Source organism: Moschus berezovskii, chromosome Y (genome assembly GCF_049115385.1).
Source record: "Moschus berezovskii isolate FMDL1 chromosome Y, NW_MosBer_1.0, whole genome shotgun sequence".
NCBI classification, from domain to species: domain Eukaryota; kingdom Metazoa; phylum Chordata; class Mammalia; order Artiodactyla; family Moschidae; genus Moschus; species Moschus berezovskii.
In genome coordinates, this window is record NC_142489.1 from 29,589,706 (window position 1) to 29,598,507 (window position 8,802).

The window sequence follows — 8,802 nt, forward strand, 5'->3', positions numbered from 1 at the left end:
ATGTTTCATAAAGGAGAAGGTGTGTGCAGATTTTCGTAGGCAAAACATAGAGGACCCTACTGTAAGATAATTTGTTTACAGGATTCCTGTGTTAAACACAGAGAATTCCATATTTCTTACAGGGAAATCAGAGTCCAGGCTTTCATGTGAAGAATAGAAAACTTTTCATGTTGCATGTAAGATAAGATATGCCCAAATTTCTTATGTGAAATACACAGCATCCTATATTTCAGGTAGATGGTTGCCATCTGTATTTTCATAAAAGAAAAGGAGAGAATTCCATTTTTCTTGTAAAAACTGGAGCACATATATTCATATATGATATACAGAAAATCTGAAATTTCATGTAAGAAATTTGTGTCCAGAGGTTCCAATGTGAAATAGAGTTTATTCTGTTTCATATGAGAGAATATGCACTCAGGTTTCCATATTAACAATATAGGAAATTTCATATTTCATGCTTGAAAGACTAAGTGATTTCTTTAAGTTTAAAATATCAAATACTCCTATCTTACACATGAAAATTTGGGTTTAGGACTGCATATAAATTTTTTACTTTCCAAATATATTTATGAAAATGTACCCACATTTTCCTATGAATGATAACGCAATCCATATTTCATCTATCAAAAAGTCATGTCAAAAATCTTTATTCAGATGTCCATATATGAAACACAGATAATTCCATATATTAAATTGAAAAATTATACTCATATACTCATATGTAAAATATACACAATTATATACTTTATGTAGTAAATTCTATCTGCAGAATTTCATATATCTAATATAGGTTGATCCATATTTCAACACACCTAGGATGAATATATTAATTATATGTAATGTCATTTTTCATGTCAGAAAATCAAGTCAGTTCTCATATGTTAAATACAGAGAATACAAGTTTCCCTGTTGGAACATCTATGTACAAATTTTCATATGTGAAATGTGGAGATTCGTATACTGCTGTAGAATAATCAGTGCAAGTACTAAATATGTGTTCATAGAGAACTCCGTATTTCATAGAAGAGAACCAGCACATTGATTACCATACAAAAATTTGGAGAAATAAATGACTCATGTATAAACATGTACACACAGAATCATACATGAACTAATAGAGAGAGTTCTAATTATCACTTAGGAAAAAGTGTGTTCATCTTTTCATGGGCAAAATAAATGAGAAAACCTATTTCATGGGGGAAAATCTAAAGTTTTCATACATGATTTTTCTATCTTCATGTAGGAAAATCAGTGCAGAGTTCATTAAACATTTACAAAATTTCCGATTATCTTGTGAAATATACGCACACAGATTTTAAAATATAAAATTGCAAAATTCCATGTTTCACTTCAAATTTTAATGCTTCAAATCACCATCAATGTTTTCACACAGGAACTATAAGGAATTGTTTATTTTCATTTAGGAAAACACATGTGCAGGTCTTCATGTCAGCAAGAAAGAGAAATCTATGTTTCGTATAGAAATATCCTGGGGTTGATTTCCATTTTATGTGAAACATAAAAACTTCCAAAATGTATTCACAAAAATCAAGACCAATATAGTTTCATATGGGAAATTCAGAGATTTTATATTTCATGTAGAAAATTCCATATTTTAAGAAAAAATATTAGGACTTGATTTTATATTGGTAACATATAAAATTCTATACTCATGTGTGAAAAGCTAGAAAAACAGTGGAAACAGTGTCAGACTTTATTTTTTTGGGCTCCAAAATCACTGCAGATGCTGATTGCAGCCATGAAATTAAAAGACGCTTGCTCCTTGGAAGGAAACTTATGACCAACCTTGATAGTATATTAAAAAGCGGAGACATTACTTTGCCAACCAAGGTCCGTCTAGTCAAGGCTATGGTTTTTTCCCGTGATCATGTATGGATGTGAGAGTTGGACTGTGAAGAAAGCTGATCGCTGAAGAATCGATGCTTTTGAACTGTGGTGTTGGAGAAGACTCTTGAGAGTCCCTTATACTGCAAGGAGATCCAACCAGTCCATTCTAAAGGAGATCGATCCTGGGTGTTCATTGGAGGGACTAATGCTAAAGCTGAAACTGCAATACTTTGGCCACCTCATGTGACGAGTTGACTCACTGGAAAAGACTCTGATGCTGGGAAAGTTTGGGGTCGAGAGAAGACGGGGACGACAGAGAATGAGATGGCTGGATGGCATCACTGACTCTGTGGACATGAGTTTGAGTGTACTCTGGGAGTTGGTGATGGACAGGGAGGCCTGGCGTGCTGTGATTCATGGGGTCGTGGAGAGTCGGACACGACTGAGCGACTGAACTGACTGACTGAATGAATGACATTTTCACATGTGAAATACAGAGATTTCACGTTAATTGTAAGAATATCTTCCCCCAGTTTTCAAATGTGAAGCATACAAAATTCAATATTTCATGCAAGCAACACCCCCTCCTTTTTATTTTGTCCCAATTCTTTTTTATTTCTTTTTTTCACTCCCTCTTCAATCAAGTCAAGCACCTCTTCCACCTCTGCTAATTATCCTGGAAGGTTCCTAACCAGGTGGGCAGGTTTGGAAGTGCTCACTATGGAGAGCTGAGAAATGAAGAACAGTGTTCTGTATTCTCACATCACCTTGGGCACAGTCACAGTGTTATTCACGTTGGCATGATTCTATCCTCTGTGCTTTCTTTCTAAAAACCACAGACAAATAGCATAGGGCTTTGCGCTCAGCTGACTTGGAAAAACCCCAACTCTGCCTGCACCTCTCAATATCATTATTTGTCAACGCCATGCCGTCATCACATATACGTCATGTGCAGTTGAGATATCACACAAATTTGGGGCCAGGTGGGTGACAATAAAGTCAAACAAATGTAACTGATTCTAAACATGATAACGAGTAAAATTAAGATACCTGAGATATGGAGAGGGTGTGGTGGATAGAAAATGAAGCAGTTGAGAATAAGTAATGGTCTCAATCACAGAGGAGAGAATTTGTTGCTCTTCCAGGAAATCATGTCCAACTTTGTGAGCCCATGGACTAGAGCCTGTCAGGCTTCCTTTCACTATCTCCCAGAATTTGTTCAGATTCATGTCTATAGAGTTGGTGAAGTTATCTAACTGTCCCAACATCTGCTGCCCACCTCTCCTTTGACCTTCAATATCTTCCACCATCTGAGCCTTTTCTTATGAGTCAGTTCTTTGCATTAGGTGGACAAAGGAAGAAAGAACACTAAAAGACAACTAACTTTTAAGAGGAAAGATCTTGAAACAGTTTAGGATAGAGATTTAGTAAAAGTTTTTGACGAAATGGAAGACCCATTCATAATAAACCCTGTATATAACTTGTGGGAACAGCCAGAACCATCTGCAAACTAATAAAGTCCACATATGGATAAACTCACTGCAAACTTGATTCTCAATGGTGAAAACCTGCAAATGTGACCCCTAATTCATGACTAAGACAAAAATACCCACTCTCACCACTGGTATTCAGCATAGACTTTGGATTCCTCATTATATCAATCAGAATAGAAGAAATACAATTTCAAACAAACGGGAAAAGGAATAAAACTGCCACTGTTTACACGTACTATGCTACTATGCCTGGAGATCCAAAGATGCCACCAGAAAATTACTAGAGGTAATCAATAAGTTTAGGGGAGTTGCTAGATATAAAATTAATACTCAGAAATCCCTTGTATTCCTACACACTCACAACAAAATATCAAAAATAGAATTGAAGGAAACAATCCCATTCACCATGGAAAAAAGAAGAGTAAAATTCCTGGTAATAAACCTACCGAGGCAGGGGAAAGACTGGTGTGCAGAAAATAATAAAGCATGGAAGAAACAAAGCAAAGCTGACACAAAGAGATGGACAGATATACCATTCACATGCACTGGAAGAAACAATATTGTGAAAATGGCTACACTATAAACAGCAGCTTAAACTTTCAATGCAGTTGCTATCAAGATACCAATGGCATTTTTAACAGAACTAGAACAAAATCTTTTTGGAACTAGTATGGAAATGCGAAAGACCTTGAATAGCCATGCAAGCTTGAGAAAGAAAACAGAGCTGAAGGAATCAAGTTTCCTGACATAAGTCAATACTACAAAGCTACAGTAATCAGTACAGCATGGAATGGGCCCAAAGCAGAAATATAAGCCATTGGCATGGATAGAAACCCTGATCATCACTTGCCCAAGTGGTTATCTAATCTCTGACAAATGAGACAACAATATACAATGGAGACAACATAATCTCTTTTATAAGTGATGTTGGAAAATCTGGACAGCTAAAAGTAAAAGAATGAGATTAGGACATTGGCTTGTTGTGATGCCGTGGAGTGTGGCATGCCAAGCTTCCCTGTCCCACACCATCTCCTGAAGGTTACCCAAGTTCATGTTCATTGCATCACTGATGCAACCCAATCATCTCATCCTTCGTGCCCTCTTCTCCTTTTGCCTTCAATCTTTCCCAGCATCAGGGTCTTTTCCAATGAGTTGTCTCTTCACATAAGGTGGGCAAATTATTAGAGCATAAACTTCAGTAGCAATCCTTCCAATGGGTATTTCAGGGTGATTTTTTAAGATTGACTGATTTCTTCTCTTTGCTGCCCAAGAGACTCTCAAGAGTCTTCTCCAGCACCCTGGTTGAAAAGTATTAGTTCTTCAGTTTTTCTGCCTCCTTTATGGTCCCTCACACAACAGTATATGACTACGGGAAAGACCATAGCTTTGACTGTAACGGACCTTTGCCAGCAAGGTGATTTCTTTCATTGTAACACTTTATCTAATTCTGTCATACATTTTCTGTAAAGAAGCATTTATTTTCTAATTTCATGGCTGCAGACACTCTGCCTTGATGTCAGAGCCCAAGAAGGGGAAACCTGACATTGTTTTTTCCTTTTACCCCTTCTCTTTGCGTTGAAGTGATGGGACCGGAGGTTGTGATCTGAGTTTTTATACCATTGAGTTTTATGCCTGCTCTGGCGGGACAAATGGTAAAGCGTCTGCTTGCAAGGCGGGGGAGCAGAGTTAGACCGTGGGTTAGGAAAATTCCCTGGAGAAGAAAATGTCAAACCACTCCAATACTCTTGCCTTGTAAATTCCATGGACAGAAGAGCCTTTTAGGCTATAATCCATGGGCCTATTAGGCTATAATCTCAAAGAGTGGGACACGACTAAATTACTTCACTTTCACTTTGCACTCTTCAAAAGCTTTTGCTTACTTCACTCTGTACAATGGGGGTTTTTAAGATGGGGAACACATGTACACCTGGGGCAGATTCATGTCAATTGGCAAAACAAATACAATAATATAAATAATTAGTCTCCAATTAAAATAAATAAATTTTAAAAAAGAAAATAAAGAAATGTGTAATAAAGGAAACCACCCTGTCACCACTGCCCCAAAAAAAAAAAAAAAAAGCTTTTTTACTCCTTCACCTTCATTAAGAGGTTCTTTAGTTCATCTTCTTTTTCTATCATTAGGAGAAGGCAATGGCAAGCCACTCCAGTACTCTTGCTTGGAGACTCCCATGGATGGAGGAGCCTGGCGGGCAGCAGTCCATGGGGTCGCTAAGGGTCGGACACGATTGAGTGACCTCACTTTCACTTTTCACTTTCACACATTGGAGAAGGAAATGGCAACCCACTCCAATGTTCTTGCCTGGAGAATCCCAGGGATGGGGGAGCCTGGTCGGCTTCCATCTATGGGGTCACACAAAGTCGGACACGACTGAAGTGACTTAGCAGTAGTAGCAGTAGCAGCAGAGTGATAGTCACACACATATTTGAGGTTGGTGACATTGTCCCCAGTAATCTTGATTCAGCTTGTAAGTTATCCAGCCTGGCATTTCTCATGCTTTGCTATGCATATAAGTTAAATAAATGAGGGGACAGCCAACAACATTATCATACTCCTTTCTCAACCCCGAGCTAGTCAGTCATTGCATACTTGACCCTATTGCTTCGGGACCTGCCTACAGGTCAAGTACGAAGGAGACAGGTAAAATGTTCTGCTATTCCCATCTCTTTAAGAGTTTTCCGCAATTTATATGTTGCCCAGACTATGGTTTTACAGTGGTCAATGAAAAACAGGCAGAGATTTTCTGGAATTCATTTGGTATTTCTATGATCCAGTAATCGGTGATCATTTGATCTGTGGTTCCTCTGATGTTTCTAATCCCAGCTCAAACTTCTGGAAGTTCTCAGTTCATGTAATGTTGAAGACTAGCTTGAAGGAATTTGAGCATAACTTTACTAGCATGGGAGATGTGTGAAATTGAGTGGTGGTTTGAACTTTGTTTAGTACTGTCCTTATTGGAAATCTGGATAAGGATTAACCTTTTCCAGTCTCCTGATCATTGCTGTTTTCCACATATGCACCATTTTGATTGCAGCACATTGAGAGCATTTAAGATTTCAACAGTTCTGCTGGAAATCCATCACCTCCACTAGTTCTGTGGTCAGAAATGCTTTGTAAGACTTGACTTCACATTTCAGAATGAGTGTCTGTGGGTGAATGCTCACACCTTGTGGTTATCTGGGTTATTATGGTCTTTTTTTTCCCTACAGTTTTGCTTTGTATTCTTTCTATCCTGCCTTGATCTCTTCTGCTTCTTTAGTCCTTTATGTTTCTGTCCTTTATTGTGTCCATCTTTGGAGGAAAAGATCTTTTGATCTTTTCAATTGTCTTGAATAGATCACTTGTATTTCCCTATCTGCTTGCTTTCTTCTATTTATCCCCGTTGTTTATTGAAGATACCCTCTTGTCTCTTCAATTTCTCTGGAATTATGCATTTAGTTGGGCTAACTTTATATTTTTCAGTTGTTTTTTGCTTCTCATCTTTCCACAGCTATATATAAACCCTCCTCAGAAAATCAATTTGTCTTTGAGATTTTCCTTTTTTTTAGGATGGTTTTGTTCACTGCTCCCTGTACAACATTTTGAAGCTCCTTCTGTAGTTCTTGGGGAGCTGTTTACTAGATTTAAGCCCTTAAAACTGGTTGTGATTTCCGCTGCATTTTCCAGAGGCAATTTGATTTTTGTTGTACCTGGTTAGCCTAGCGGTTCTAACCCAATCAACTCTTTCTTTATTTTAAACCTGAACTTTGTCATGAGAATCTGACGATCTGAGCCACAATCAACTCCAGGTCTTGTTTTTGCTGACTCTATACAGCTTCTCTATCTTGATTGCTACCAAGAATAATCAAGCTGATAATCCTTACAGACCTTTTGGTGAGATTCATGTGTAAAGTCGGTTCTTGTGACATAGTTAAAGAATGTTTGCTCTGACCAGTGAATTCTCTGGGTGTAATTCTATTTGTCTTTGCCCTACTTCATTTTGTACTCCAAGGTCAAAGTTGCTCCAGTTTGGTCCATGTATTTATTGACTTCATTCGTTTGAATTGTACTCCCCTATGGTGATGGGGACATCTTTCATTTGGTCTTAGTTCTAGGAGTTCTTGCAGTCTTCATAGAACTGATCAATTTCAATTTCTTTGGATCAGCTTTTGGGACCTACACTTGGATTACAGTGATGTTGAATGTTTTGCCTTGGAAACGAACTGAGATCATTCTGTCGCTTTTGAGGCTGCTCCCAAATACTGCATTTAAGGCTTTTTGGTTGATTATGATTACTACTCCTTTACTCCAATGAGACTCTTGCCCACTGTAATAGAAAAAATAGTCATCTGAATTAAATTCACCCATTCCTCTCCATTTTAGTTCTATGAATCCTAATTGATGTTTACTCTTGCTTTCTCCCATTTGACCCCATCCAATTTACCTTGATTTATGGGCCTATCTTTCCGTGTTCTTATGCATTATTGTTCTTTGCACATCAGATTTTACTTTCATCATCAGGCATATCCATAACTGAGCTTCATTTCCTCTTTCATCTCACCACTTTATGTTTCCTACAGCCATTAGAAATCGCCCTCTGCTCTTCCCCAGTAGCATTTTGGACAGCTTCTGCACCAGGAGAGACACCTTTCAGGGTAATATATTTTTGCCTTTTTATAGAGTTAATTCATGGCTGTATTGGAGTGTTTGACATTCACTTCTTCAGTGGATCACCTTTAGTTACTCGTTACATCATGCAAGAAGATAAACTCAGGCTGGGTAAATACCTAAATATAAGGTCAGTCACTCTAAATCTATATTATTAGAGGAAATCATAGGTAGAACACATTTTGACATAAAATGGAGAATGATATATATATATATATATATATTTCTTTTTAAATCTAGTTCCTAAAGCAATGAAGATAAAGTTAAGAATAACAAGTAGGACTTAATTAAACTTAATAACTTTCACACAGCAACACCATAAGCAAGACAGAAAACAATTTTCATTGTGGGAGAAAATATGTGTAAATGAAGGAAATGGAAACAGATTAAATTCCAAAATAAGCAAATAGCACACGTGGCTGAATAGCAGAGAAACTAACAACCCCATTGGAAAAAAGTGGACCGAGAGGAAATAGACGTTACTCCCAAGAAGACTAACAGTTTTTCAATATCATAAGAGAATATACTCAACATCATTATTAGAAAAAGGGAAACAAAACCTTCAATGAGGTAGCACCTAACACTGGCCTGAGTGACCCTTATCAACAACAACAACAGCAACAAAAATCTACAAATAAATAAATTCTTCAGAGGGTGTGGAGAAAATGTAACCCTCCCAAGTGGCTTGAATGGAAAGAATCCAGCAGTAATGCAGGAGACTTGGATTCAATCCCGTGGTTATGAAAATTCCCCTGGAGAAGGGAATTGCCCTGAATATTTTAATTCAGATTC